This window comes from Solanum verrucosum, unplaced genomic scaffold (genome assembly GCF_900185275.1).
Source record: "Solanum verrucosum unplaced genomic scaffold, falcon-dt-bn FXZP01000229.1, whole genome shotgun sequence".
In the NCBI taxonomy this organism is placed as follows: Eukaryota; Viridiplantae; Streptophyta; class Magnoliopsida; order Solanales; family Solanaceae; genus Solanum; species Solanum verrucosum.
In genome coordinates, this window is record NW_026020011.1 from 1,219,880 (window position 1) to 1,235,387 (window position 15,508).

The 15,508-nt window shown below is 32.7% G+C and overlaps 1 non-coding gene across 1 annotated transcript; it reads right to left on the reverse strand.

Moving 5' to 3' along the window:
* Positions 1 to 4,883: 4,883 nt before the first annotated feature.
* TRNAA-UGC (transfer RNA alanine (anticodon UGC)) lies at positions 4,884 to 4,956 on the reverse strand. The gene has a single exon. It is a non-coding gene; the product is annotated as a tRNA-Ala (tRNA).
* Between the last annotated feature and the right edge of the window lie 10,552 nt (positions 4,957 to 15,508).

Genomic DNA, 15,508 nt, shown 5'->3' on the forward strand with positions numbered 1-15,508 from the left:
TTAAGAAAAGTTTGTGCTAAATAGCTAATGGTTAAATAAGAGTTGATGACCTTGCCATGTTTAAACTTTCTGAGATATTTTTATAAGTTATTTTAATTAAACATGAAATAAGGTTTTTTTTTGTTTTGCATTTGGTGTTCAGTCTCAGTATTGGAGTCCGACTAGTTCAAATTCGTGTAAGATAAAGCCCCATTCGGAAGGTAACGCTCCTTACAAAAAAAAAAAAATCCATATTCATGGCCCAAACCCGAGATATTTGATTAAAGGAGAAGTAGTCTCATCCACTATACCACATCCTTTGATGGTAAGTTTTTTTTTTTTAATTCATACTATTAAAATATAATCCTACGCAACAAAAATTAATTTTTGTGTAATCATTTTTAAGACTATAAAATATATAAAACTTAGCTTATACTTAGAAAAATCAAAGCCAGAACCCAATATAAGTTTTTTTATGGAGTTGATGCATATATAGACTATAGTAACTCTTTAGGTCAATTTTAATTTTCTGGATATATTTTATATTATAACATAAAAGGGAAAAGAGTTTGAAAAATAGTTCAACTTTGGCCGAAATTGTTGTTATGATATCAAACTTTATGGAGGACATTTTACCCCCTGCACTATTTAATAGTGTATTTTAAAGGTATATATGTGTCCACGTGGACACATTACTATTTATAATGATGCAATATTTATGATGTCCACGTGAACACATATATACTTTTAAAATACAGTATTAAATAGTGTAGCGGGTAAAAGGTTTCCAAAGTTCGATATTATTACAGCAAATTCGGTCAAAATTCGAATATATTTCAGACATTTTTCCCTAACATAAAATAAATTAAAGTATGGCACATTTTTTTGGATATGTAGTCCCTTTCATTGCCACACTTGGAATGTAAAACAAATGAAGAATTGTTGTCACATGATGGGCATGTGTAGGTTTTGTGTCGTGAGGTTTTTCTTATGGAAACATAGTTGGCCACACTTGAACATTTATAACTCATCATTCTTCGAAGTAGATTCACAATTTAATTATTATTTATAACGATTTTAAGTTAATAAAATAATTAAATTTATTTACGTACAAATATTTTAATACAAGTATAGATAGAATTTGAATAAAAATTGAAAATGGTAGTCTTTTTTCTCTTTCTTTATACATATAAACTATTAATTTATAAAAGTTGCCTTTTTCCTCTTTCTTTTTGTATTTTTTCATATTTTTAACACGTGGTCATCTGTATTTGGTGTGAAGATTATTTTCTTACTCAAAACTAGGATTGATCGGAAAAAAATATACTTGTACCGGTTTAAAATTGTTTGTGGGGTCTAAGTTAAAATGTTTTTTTTTTAAATAAGGTTATAAATTGGAGGAGGTAATTATATTATCGGCCAAATACATACACAATTCCTTTTAACTTGCCACTAAATTTTATTTTGGCTCTTCAACGGAATTTTGTATCGTTTTAACCTCTTAACTCTATTTCCTATGGACCATTTAAATACAAAGAATTTACCTAGCATAAGTATTCAACGCTTGTTAGACAAGCATTAAAAGGTAAAAAAAATATCCAATTAAATAACGATACGTATTTTATTTTCTCCAAGTCATTTGGATTTACTTTACATTAATTGTATCAATTTATCATTTTTAAGCAATATAAGAATATATATATAGGCTTAAGTCATCGACGGCCACTTAAAGTTGTCTGCATAATTCACTTGAACACCTCCACCACTTTGAATTGATACCTCTTCGACATTTTTTTGACAATCAAACAAAAATGTGAAGTGTGTGAAATACACTCGCGATGACATGGCACAACGACGAATTAAATTGTGACATATGTCATTTGGATTCAAAAATATAAAAATATATTATAAGAAAATATTTTAAAGTAAAAAGTTGTCCGCATAATTCACTTGAACACCTCAACTAAGATAACAAAGACGTTATTGGTGATGGTGGAATGATAGTAGGAAGGAAAAATGAAGGAGAATATAGAAAGGGTGTGTGGCAGGGAAAGGTGGCAAAACGATTTAGCTGGTGACTGGTGAGGAGGAAATGCAGTAAGGTGGTTTGGAATTGAGGAAGAAGACATGTTTTAGGGATTTTTTTTTTTAATATTGAAATGTTTGCTTTACTTTTTGAGTGTTGACGTGTTATTTTGTGATTGGTTTGTAAGTAATTTTTTTTTGTTTCACGCGCTTCTCAGAGGTGTATTACACCTATGATGCCATATCATCAAAACGTATTCAATAGGTACATGTTTTGAACAAGACAGGTGTTCAATAGGTACAACTCTTAATTGAGGTGTCTAAGTGAAATATGCGGACAACTTTAGGTGTCCATGAATGACTTAAGCCATATATATATATATATTAAATAACTATATTCAATTAATTATAAAATTATTATTGAGATAGAATAGTGATACAAGTTAATATAAATATTGAATTGGCATAATACATAAATATACCCTTTAACTTGATGTCAAATCACATTTATACCTTTCAACTTTGGGTGTGCACAAGTAGACACTTAATTAACCTTGTATAAACCTGAACAAATAGACACACATATCTTACATGACATCCTACATGTCATTTTTTGTCCTACGTGGTGTCCTACGTGTATTGTGTCACATAGGACTCATGTGTCTACTTGTTCAAGTTTATACAAGTTTAAGTGTACGTCTACTTGTGCATACCCAAAGTTAAAGGACATAAATGTGAAATGAGATCAAGTTAAAGGGCACATTTATGTCAATCCTTTTCAATCTATGTATCATCAACAAAATATATGTCATCATTCCAAAAATTATAATTCTAAATTTTGATATGATATAATTCTACTCAATCTAGCTATTTACATATTATTTTAACATTTAATGTAGAATACAACTGATATTTTAAATTTTATATAGATGAAATGAAATATATAAAATAAAAAAAATTATCTTAAGAATATTTTTCATTAAGAGGGTTCAAAATCTGAAAAAGGTAAAACACACTAACTAGCTAAAGGGAATTCTGCATTTACAATAATACTTATAATTTTCATCAAAATGAATTGAGATGAACCCCTAACTATAAATTGACTCCGCCACTAATTATATATATGGCATATATTATCTAGAAGTTATTGAGTTCACATACGCATGCATAACTTATAGGCTAGGTCCGCCCTATCAAAGCATGCACATGCGTGTCGTTGATTTTATGTTGTGAAATGAAACCTTTAGTAGGCATATGGAGATACCTTATAGATTCATGATCCTAAGAACTTGGTTTGGTCACGTGAGATAAAATTATGATTTCAAATTATATGAAATGAAGTTAAGATTTTTTTTGTGCATAAAATTTGAATTTTTAAGTTGAATTTTTAAATTGTATTTTTACTCATATATAAAGAACTTAATTAATAAGTTGTGAAACTATCAAAATTACTTTATTTCTTTATACAATCTTACCAAATAAGCAAAAGTTCATAACAAAGGTATAATACACTATCAGAAAGTTATTCTAAGAAAATACAACATTTATTGATCGAACATTAGTTCAATAAAAAGGTAAAATTAAACATGAGTTATAGTGTACTACTCTTTAATATAATATTTTGACATAATAAAGACAATTCTCCTCACGTTGAGCATGCATTTCTCGATATAAATGATTTAAAGGTTGATAAGAGTAATAATAGCAACTATAAATTTAGTTGGTGAGAGTAATAGTTTATTCGATATAAATGGTTTAAATGTTGGTAAGAATAGTAATATAAACTATAAATTTGATTTGTGAGAATAACAGTTATTTCCAATATAAACTGTTCTAAGGTTGATAAGAGTAATAACATCAAGTATAAATTTTGTTTACACATGAAATTAATGGTTGACAGATATAAATCATGGGATTTTTTTTCTTTTTTTACAAAATATAAATTTGTGGGTCAATTTTTATATTTGAAAATGTGAAAAATCATAATATGAAATTCTCAAATCTTTTTGGAGAATTTTAGATTTCATCTCATGATTTAAAATCATAAAATGAAATCGCATGTCCAAATGTCTACTAAATCAATGTTTGGATATGGATTTGATATCATGATTTCAAAATTCAAAATTTTGCAAGGCATTTGGAATTCCAAATCGTGATTTCAAATTTATTTATTTTTTGAATGTAAAATTGATCCATAAGTTTATATTTGTAAATTAAAAAAAAAAAAGCTTCATCATTTTAAAAAAAAAGAAGAACCACTCATGCATGCTCATCATGAAGAGATTATATTAAAGAATATATAACTAGTTACTACTATCGTTGACTAGTGAATTATTATAAAATTATATGTATTTAAAAGTTTGTAATGACAAATATTTATTTATAAAAGAAACGTGAAGATATAATATTTATTAATGCGACGCCTTAGGATATTTCAATATCTTGTCTATAAAATATCATTCACTCATATGGTAAGATTGTACAAGAATTGTAGGAATTTTGATAGTTTTCCTAAGTTGTAGATTTTCATGTTTATGAGAAAAAATACAACTAAAAAAAATCTAAATTGCATGTCTTAACAAAACTTCAACTTCAAATTAAGTTGATTTCAAATCATCACTTCATATCGCATATCCAAATAAACCTGCTTTTCGAAAAAAAAGAAAAAAAAGAATGACTCTTTTAATTTTTAAATAAAAAGTAAAATGAGAATATTGAGAAATAAATAGTGTACTAGAAATTGTTGTTGTGAAAAAACGTTATATTAAGAATGAAAAAAGATAAACGAAAATAATATATGATGTTCTTTTATCTGCAAAACAATCTTTTAATTTTAACACCTAGCAAATTTATTAGTATCATTATTTTTTACCAAAAAGTGGAGATGCGGGGGATCGAACCCCGTGCCTCTCGCATGCAAAGCGAGCGCTCTACCATTTGAGCTACATCCCCATTGTACTCACTTAAGATATAAATAACATTTCATATCTGTGTTTGCATGGGTATGTTTGGTTTGAAAGGAAAAATGTCTTCCACTAAATATGTTTTCTTGAAAATCATTTTCCCTCAAAACTAAGTGGAATTCTTACTTATTTTTTAGTGTTTGATAAGTAAGGAGAAAATATATCTCAATTATATATATATAAAAAAAAATTGAGATTTCTAAGGCAAATGCTTATAAGGGTGGGGGTAGAGGATAGGAGTGTCGGTGTGTTATAGGATGGGGAAAAGATAATTACTAGAGTAGAATGTAATGTCAATTATAGAACTTGTTTTGCTCAACATATTAGGGAAGTTATTCTCCTCATTTTAAAGAAATTGATTTTCCTAGATAAAACATTTTCCAAAAAAATTGTCCAACGAAACAGAGAAACAAATCTTATGTATGAAGACAACCTTCTAGGAGTTTGTGAAAGATAATATCTCAGTCACTCAACTATGGATAGTTCTCTTAGAAAGTCACTCAATTTGATTTTATAACTCAAAAGTCGAGTAACTGTAGATAGTTCTCTTAGAAAATCACTCAATTTGAGTTCCGGAACCACATCCATTCAACAAGATCATTTAAGAAATAAAAAAGTGTCCAAATGTCATTTTATTAGCACTACCCACTTGATACGACCCACTAAAATTATATGAATCAAATATATATTACTAAAACCCTTTTATTTTAGAGAAATTTCACGTGTAACTCAAATTTGTATAGTGCATAAAGATCACCCAGTTCCTTCGGTGTCAACCTGCGAGCCTTTCTCAGTGTGATTTGTTTCACAAAAATAATTTGATCACATTTTTTTATACAATTTGTTCTTCTTTTTTAGGGGGTTAAAAATAGGGGCAGATCTATTAACGTTCGAGCGGTGTCACGTGACACTGCTTCATTAGAAAAAAATATCATATATATATAATTAGTTAAATGTCAAAAGAAAATTTAAAGGATATACAATATAAAGTGACACTTCTTGACATAAAAGGATGCGTAACTTGGTTGGTTAGACACTCCAATTACCTAGATTAAGATGGATAACACCGCTGAGAAAAAATCCTGCATACGCCACTGATTAAAAAGAGATATTTCTTTATTTAATATTATGCATCATAGTACGCATAAATAGCAACATTACTGCTAGCATATGATTGTTTCAGCCTAATAATATAAGTACAACCCAAATAACATAATGGTTCTTATGTCTTACAAAAAGTTACTTCTATGTCTTCTTTCAAGACATTTATAACAAACATTGGAGAAACTATCTAGCTTCTGGCCTGCTTTAGATAGCAAGTCCACCACCTTGGTTTGCTCTCAATATTCATGTCTGATTACGAGGTTCCCCAGCTTGTGTAGCAGATCCCTATAAGAACGTAAAATATTCATGTAAAATATATGTTCATCTTGCAATAGGCTAATTACCTCAAGTGAGTCAGTTGCTATCTTCAATCGTTTCGCCTACATTTTGTCAGCTATATATACACCATATAGTGATGAATTTAGTTCAACACTTAAAGAAATAAAAAAACAACACATTTATTTTTGCCCAGAAATATCAAGGTTGTTTGTAAAGTCTCCTAGCAAGCTTATATAGTAGATTTAGGTTTTTGATAATACATTTTTTGGATTCTCAATCCCCCTATGACGTTGTCTCTAGTTAATACATTTCATTTCAGCATAAGTAATTTCCTTTTAATGTTAGTAGTTTCCCAAGTGAAATTTCATTGCGAGCAATTTATTTGTTTGGTTATATTAGTGGGGAGTTTAATGTACTGTATAACATGAATTGGAATGTTGCTAAGGAAAGTCTTCTCGAGTTGTTTTTGGTGATTATTTTATAAGAGGTATTGCAAAGGCTAATGGGACGATATTGTTTTTCCAAAGATGTTACATTAGCACATTTGTGGATTATACAAATGTGGATTTTGTTTATCTCCATGAGAATGCATCTATCTTAGAAAGTTTTTTTTTTTTTTTTTTTTGCAAAGAGACTATGTAGGGTCCTATATAGGGATCATGGATGTGATTTATACAAGGTTTAAAAGAAAGGGCTTGCAAGATAACTTTTTGAGTTCTGAATACCTTAAAGCCTTCTCAACAATATATATTTTTTATGGTATATATTCCCAAAAATATCCATATTCCAGGTAGCGATTTCTAGTTCAAAAGGTCAAATGAAATTTGTTAATGAGGGAATATCCTTCCAAATTTTATCAATAATTTTGATAAAGTCTGGATGTGAGATCCACATAGTTCCTAATTTAAAGATGCTCTCCTTTTAAAGATATTTTCCTTGAACAAAGTAAGTAATAGAGGACAATGGTCTGAGTGTGTTTTAGGAAGATGTAAGATTTGAGTATCCGGAAAAGAGATGATTCAATCATTATTAACAAGGAAATGATCAAGTCTTTAAAAAATTAAAGCCTTTTTATCTTTTAAATCTTTGTATTCACTGGTTTAAATGAATCACGTTTACAAAAACGTGTACCTGAGATGCGGAAGTTACATTGTTTAGCATTTGTGCTCCCGTGCTCTCCATAGGTCCTGACTGTCTCACAATTGCGAATAAAACTTCGATTCTCTGTGCTAATCCATGTACTTGCCAGTGATGATAGAGAGGATCTATGCCTTGGATGATCGGGAAGCCTGGTGAGAACACTGGCACTGCCATTGAATTGTGTTGGTATAAGGGATTGAACATCGGCGTCCCCCATGTTGGAATATGGAAAAAGGGTAACACTGGAATTTGGTAGTTCTCTGGTGGAAGAAGGGATGTTGACATCCAGACATGACTGTTGTAGGTCTCTACAACTATCCCTATCCCCTCCGACATTATTTGTGCTAGTAAAGATGGGTTTCGAATCACTAGAACTATTTCTTGATTTTCTATTATGATATTCAAAGTTAGTGATCGCTCCTGGAGTCTCATTACAACCCAAGATGATGGGTTTGTGTTGAGAGCTGGAAATGACGTCATGTAAAAAGGGATTGTTCCCGCATATAGCCCAATCACTAGTATAAAGGGAATCGGTGGGAAGATGGAATTCGTTTGGTTGGGATCCATGGTGGACTGGGTGAGAAGAGGAAGAATTGTTTTTTGGACAAAAGTGTGAACATATAAGTTTTTTCTATTGCTATTTAAACAAGTAAAATTTATGGTGATTGAAGTTACGAGATAAAACAACATTTATTAATATAGATTCTTTAAATCTGGAAAATTCGAGATTGTTTTGGGTCTATAAATTTTTGGGCTGAATTATTAAATTGTAATTAATACTTAAATTGACTTTTTTTCTTTTGAATAACGTGGCAAATATAACGTTTACCAAACCATGCTCTTTAATTTTTTTAAGTGTGAAAGGTCATTTTGCGGTTGATGTGATTGAGATGATCCCTTAAGATAGTTTAATCGGCTTTGTAAAAGGGATGTGAGAGTACTGGGTGGTAGATTATTTAGGATTGATGGGAATGAAAGTCTTTTTCTCCCAGGATAATGTAGGGGCTAATTTGTCATTAGTTAGGTTGGTGTAGAGTAAGCCAGGCTAAGGGTTCGATTAGGGCCATCAATAATTCTCGAGTGCTAGTCCCGCCCAGGGTATAGGTTCGGGGCGTGACAAACTTGGTATCAGAGCACAAAGATCAAGAGTCCTAGGGTGTCTATGAAGTCGTGTCTGTAGAGTCCTGGTTATCGGTATGAAGTGCGCCACATTTGTAATTAGGAGCCTGCAATATTTAAGAACTATCTCAATTCTTTCTTACTCGTTTCGTGCGATAGAGTTTATCTCTATAAAAGTTTCTCTCTAACTCGTGCTTGCGCGTATCTTTCAGATTATGCCTCCACGAAGATCTAACCGAGGTCGTCTTGCTAGGAGGAACGTTGAGGAATAAAGGGTACCTAATGCACAAGAAGTGCAACCCCAATAAGAGGTCACCAATGCTGAATTTCGGGAAGCTATCCAAATGTTAAGTTAAGCCGTGACCAACCAAGTTGGGCAACAAAGAGAGGTTCGACAGGATGTGGCTGATACGTCTAGAATCCGAAAGTTCTTAAGGATGAATCATCCAAGCTTCACTGGTTCGAGTGTCACTGAGGATCCGGAAAACTTTGTTGAAGAACTTCAGAACATTTTTGAGATTATGCATGTTACTGATGCTGAGAGAGTGGAAATAGATGCATACCAACTGAAGGGTGTCGCTAGAATCTGGTTTGACCAATGGAAAAAGTGTATGGGCGATCCTTCACTTCTCATACCTACTGAAGATATTGGTATTAATGATAGCTTATCTTATGAGGAGATTCCCGTGCAGATTCTAGATCGTCAGGTTCGTAAGTTGAGAACCAAGGAAGTAGCATCAATCAAGGTTCTATGGAGAAATTAGTTTGTTGAGGAAGATACATGAGGAGTTGAGGAGGACATGAAGAAGATATACCCACATCTCTTTAAGTCCGGAGAAATTCCAAATTAAGGTACTAATCCTTTTCTTGGCATTTGTTTTAAGTTGGCATGTTGTATTTATATTTTGCTTGTTGGGTGTTTGAGCTGAATATTACATGTTACTCCCTTAGTATTCTTAGAGTAATCTCATTAGAGGACAAATGTTCCCAATATTGTAACACCTCGCTATTCGAAAGAACTATAATTAGAAAGAAACTATTTTTGGGAAGATTAAATTTGAAAATTTTGGCAAGTTATGCTAAGTATGAGTTTTGGTTCAAATTCAAACGACCATAACTCTCAGCAACGGATGAGTTAGGTGTTCCATAAGATATCAAATGAAAGGTCTTTGAATTATCTTTCCAATGCAACTGAGTTTGATAATTTTCGAGCTCGTATGAGGTAGATATGCCCGTTTGAAGTCAGGCTGTTCGGATATGGAAAGTCACCCGGATTGAAGAGGGGTATTTTGGTCTTTTCATAACCCAATTAAGTTATTTCATTTTTAGTAATTTATTTGGGGTTTACATTGATTTGGTTAAGTTTACGCATTCCAAATTAACGCTAGGGTTTTTAGAGAAGAGAAAAGAGGAGAAAAGCCAAGGTTTCGTTACGTTCTTGAGATTTCACTTGCAGATTTCGCCAAAGATTCGATCCTACGAGGTATGTGAGACTTTCATGGCGTTGGGTTCGTTCACCCACGCACCACTCATGTTTATTTCAGCGAAATTCGTTCTAGAATATTGAAAGTTTGATGTTCTTGATTTGTGTTCTTGAAATTGGTCTTCGTTCTTGAGTTTAGATGAGTTCTTGAGGAAATCGTATCGATTTAAGAGTTATTTTGAGTAGATTCTTGGGTACATGTATTGGGTAACCGAATCTAAAAAGAATTGAGAAAACGAATCGAATCTAATTGAATTAAGGTCAGAAAACAAGAAAAAAAATTCGTCGGATTGAACTGGAAGAGGGGTGGCAAGAGCAAAGTTCATTTTCTTAAAAATGATATATGGGAGCTAAGTATTCCCAAAGAGTAAATGTTTTCACACTTAAGATGAGATGAAACACCATTTTTCAAAAGAGTTATCATGAGTAGTTTTGAGTTCCATCTCTTTTAAGATATAAGCTTTTGAGTAATAACCTCAAAACCACAGAGAAGAGTTATGTTTTTAAACATATGAGCTGAGTATATATTTTGGGAGTAGTATTGAGCACTAATATGGGGACGAGTTCATAATAACTGAAGTATTCATAAATCATGTAGCCAACGTGGGTAGAAAGGGTCATATTTTTTAGTTGATTCGTTAATGCTTTTAGCATAGACTAGTAGATCCACTTAGTTGAGGCGTTCTATATCCCGGCAAGTTATAAGACAGTTCTAGCAGCATGGGCGAGACGTTGTATCATCACATAGCTCATAGTGATGGTTTTCTATTAGAGAATCTCCCAAATAGAGTTTATTTTTGTTTTCTTATATACAACAGAGATATTATTGTATTTCAAATACTTCGAGATGTTATCTACTGATTTAACTGCTTTATATAAACTGCATCTTTATTGTTGTTTATTTCTGCATTGAGTTGAGTATCCATAAGTTGAGTAAAGTTGAGTTAACTGTTTCTTTCATATTCTAGATCAAACTTATGTGTTGTTTAAAATTCCCCTCGCATGCTCGTACATTCAATGTACTGACGCCATTTTTCCTGCATCATTTTATGATGCAGATACAGGTAACCAGGATCAACATCCAACGCCTCGTTGATCCAGTCAAGCATTTCAGAGTCATTTTGGTGAGCCTTCTTGCTTTCCAGAGGATCCCTTTTTATTACTTTGTTATTTCAGTTGTTAAGATGATCAGGGGTCTTATCCCGATATCCCTCATAGTATTAGAGGCTTCATAGACAGTTAGACATTTTTAGTTCATTAGTCTTATTCATTTCAGTTGTTTTGTCATAAAACTTGAGTTGCCACTTTGGCTAATTGAATGTTCCTTTTTAAAACATTTTGAGTTTTATCTATTGAGATAGTTCTGTTAAGATTGTATTTAAGTACATTTTGTGTTATGTAAGTCTTCCGCTGAGTAGTAAGCTAGGCCAAGGGTTCGTTTGAGGCCAGTAATGGTTCTCGAGTGCCAGTCCTGCCCAGGGTGTAGGCTCGGGGCGTGACACTTTGGATTCGAGAAACTTACCCAGATTAATATGTAATAAGTTGACACTATTACCTGCAATTTCTTAGATCGTATTCCTTATTATCAATTTATTTTCCTCCTTCTATGTACCTGCTCGGTTGGTCTTGGTTTTTTTCCTGTTAAAAGAGATTGTTTTCCATTGCTCTTTGTTACTATGTATCTCTGTAGGTATATCAACATTGATTGAATCTCAAACATTAGTGTTTGTGGGTGTTTTCTCCTGGCTGTACTTTGGTTGATAAAAATTTGTTTTAGTGTGGCTTCCACACGTTGTGTAGAGGATATCATCTCCTTTGTATATGATTACTTGTTATAGATGGCCTATGTAGATATATTTTTTAACCGAGAGATCAATATGGTACCTCAATATAGATATGTTTTTGAAGTACATATGTCAATTTCAATCAATCTTTCTAATTTATTATCATTTTTCTAGTGTAGCACGATCAAAATACTCTATAGGAAGTTTAGGTAACCATATTCAGATTGCAGAATATTTTTCATCAACTTCAAATGCAATGAAGTTAGGATGTCACATTTTAAAGGATAAGAAGAAGCAATTTTAGGCACTCAACATGTTATGCACTAAAGTTCCATGACTTCAAGAAGTTTCATCATCCTCTTTATGTAATAGGATATTAATACCATACTTTTTTTGTTTCTCACACTTAGTGTCTCTGTTATCATCTCGTTATCAAGGTGAAGTATTATATTTAGTCTCTATTAGTTCATAAGAAGGTTGTATTGCATGATGGACCGATTGAATGACCTGCATATAGTTATAGATAAATTACCTAAACTACATAATCTTGTTTTCCATATTCTCTAAAATTTCTTACCATTTCAAAATATTATGAAAATCTTTTTTTTAAAAAAAATTTCTCTCCTTTTCCGGATACATTATTCACAACCATTCCAACCCAACGATTTTGTTCCTATTTTCACGCCTAAAATCACTCCCATATATTGGCAATTACAACCATCACTCCATTTTTGAATTTCAAATCTATTCTCTCTCCAGTTCATCGATTTCAAGTTTCTAAAGAGGTAGAACTATTTCTTCATCAATTTTTTTCTTTTCAGTTCTTGTGTTGTTTTTTTTAATTCTTTTTTTTAGCTTTTTCATCTATAATTCTAACACCATCGTTTGGGCTAATGTCGACGTTAGGTATATATATTATCATTGGCGGTTGTTGCCATGGACATCACCAAAAAATTTGTGTGAAGAAAATGATGGGAAATTGAAGTTTGTTTCAGGTAAGGTTAATTTTCATACAAAATGGTGATTTTGAATTTGGATTTCTGATACATATGGATTCTTCCCCCTCTTTTAGTATTGGGTTTACCCAAATTAGTATTGTAACATCTCGCAACTTGAAATAGCTAGAAAGAAGCTAAGAACTTGAATTAGTCATTTTTTTAAAAGTATAAGGAAATCTGGAAATTTTTAAGTAATGTAAAGTTGAGATTTTGGTCAACTTTAATCGACCATAACTCCTAGCTCAGGTTGAGTTAGGTGTAGTTCCAAATATGGTTGGAAAGCTCTTGGATTTATCTTTCCAACGCCGTCAATTTTGCACGATTTGGAGTTCGTATGAGTGAATTATGTTCGTTGGAAGTTGGGTTGTTCGAATAAAGAAATGCCCAATCCGGAATTTAAAAAGGGGTAGTTTGGTCTTTTCCTTACCCAATTAATTAAATCTGTTTTTAGTAAATTAAGTGGGGTCAAGATTCGCCAAGAACGATCGATTTGGTTGTGGATTCGCCAAGAAATTGATCCTACCAGGTATGTGAGTCTCTCATAGCGTTGCGTTCATTCACCCACGCGCCAAACATGTTTAGTTTCAGCACAATTCGTCCTAAAGGAGTTTGAAAGTTGATGTTCTTGACATGAATTATTGAATTTAAATGTTGTTCTTGGATTGGGTTGAATTGTGGAGTTTCTGAGATCCTTACGTTGTGTTTTAGAGTTACTTTGAGTTAGGTTCTTGAGTACATACGCTGGGTATCGGGACCTAAAATGAATTTGAGGAAAATATTCGAGTTTAGGCGAATTGGGGCTGGAAAACGAAGAAGGAAAAAGTCGAGCAGGCTTCGTCAAACAAGTCCACGTCGCGGACTTGTTCCCACAGTGTACAAGAATTGTCTCCACGTCGCGGACACGACGCGGACTCCTCTATCTCAAAATTAAATTTTGCAATTATTTATTTAGAACCATCTCCACGTCGCGAATTTGTTCCAAGACGGTGATTTCGTAACTTTTTTCAAGTTTAGCTATTTGAAATCATTCATACACACCATGAAGTCTTTCCAAACACAAATCATAATCCTTGAATCCATAATTCAATTCAGGGATCAGTTAAGAGTCAATTCAAGCAAGAGTTAAGATCAAAGTCAAAAGTCAAGTAAGAGAAGTTCACTTCAAGTTTTCATAAGTCTTTTACAAACATTTTAACTTGTTTCAAGACTTAAGTTTGAAGTTAAGCAAAAAGTAAAAGGTAAAGTTTGAAGTTCATTTCTTCAAAAGTATAGGGGGACTAAGTATTCCCAAAGAGATTTTTAAATGTTTTTCACATTTAAATAAGAACGGAAACTGAGATTTCCAAAGAGCCTTCGGGATAGTTTTCAGAAAAGAGTATTAGCTTTCTAAATGAAGCAAGCAGGGAAACAAAGATTTTCCAAGATAGCATTTGAGCTAAGTTTTTGAGCACTAATCTCAAATCATAGGAGAAGTAAGTTTTTAAACATAACGAGCTAGTATATTTTTGGGAGTAGTATTGAGCACCGATGGGGAAGAGTTCATACAACTATCAGCCCCCTTAAACCATGTAGCCATCATGGGTAGAAAAATGTCATACTTTTTAGATGAACCCTTTTCGAAATAGACTAGTGGATCCATTAGGCAGTTCAGGTCCTATACCTTTGGCCAGGTATAAGATGCGCTGGCAGCGTGAGGAAGATCGATGTATCATCGCTATAGCTCTTAAGTGATGGTTGTCGGTTAGAGAAACTCCCACAGAAGTTATTGTATATTTTATATACATCAGTTTATTGTATTTTAAATACATCTCAGAGTTATTTGTATCTTGCATACACACAGAGTTGATATCATGTTTTTAAACAACTTTTCTTTATATTGCACTTGCTTTTAAACTGCTTTATATTGAAATGAGTTCAATCATATCGAGTTGAGTTGAGCCAGGTAAGTTCTTCAGTTTCTCTCAAATTCTTTATAGTCTATGTTATTTTAGCATTGCAACTCGCATACTCGTACATTCAATGTACTGATGTCAGTTGGCCTGCATCGTATTATGATGCAGACACAAGTAACTAGGTTCAGCATCCCGACACGTCGTTGATCCAGTGAGCAATCCAGAGTCTGTTGGTGAGCCTCCTTGCTTTCTGGAGGATCCATTTCATTGCTTTCTAGTTTAGTTTATTAGGATGTTGTGGGGTCTGTCCCAACATCCATCTCAGTTGTTATTAGAGACTTCATAGACAGTCAGATGTTAGTTTTTAGTCTTTTCATTGTCGTTATTCCATGTTGAGACTTGAGTTTGCCTTAATGGTCAGTTGAATGTTCCCTTATAACATTCCAGTTTATTATATGAACTTATCTTTGTTTAATTTAAGTCTTCCGTTGAGTCAAGTAAGCCAGGTCAAGGGTTCGCTTGGGGCCAGCAATGGTCTTCGGGTGCCGGCCACGTCCAGGGTGTAGGCTCGGGGCGTGACAAGTTTGACCTACTGAAGATATGATACCTTCTGAATTTTATTCTAATGATGAAAACATTCATGAAAATAGATCTAATCAATGAAACGATACGTTCATCATGAAGAATTTGAGAGTAGAGAAGTCGAAAAAGAGATGTATACTCGAATTCTAAATCTACCGTT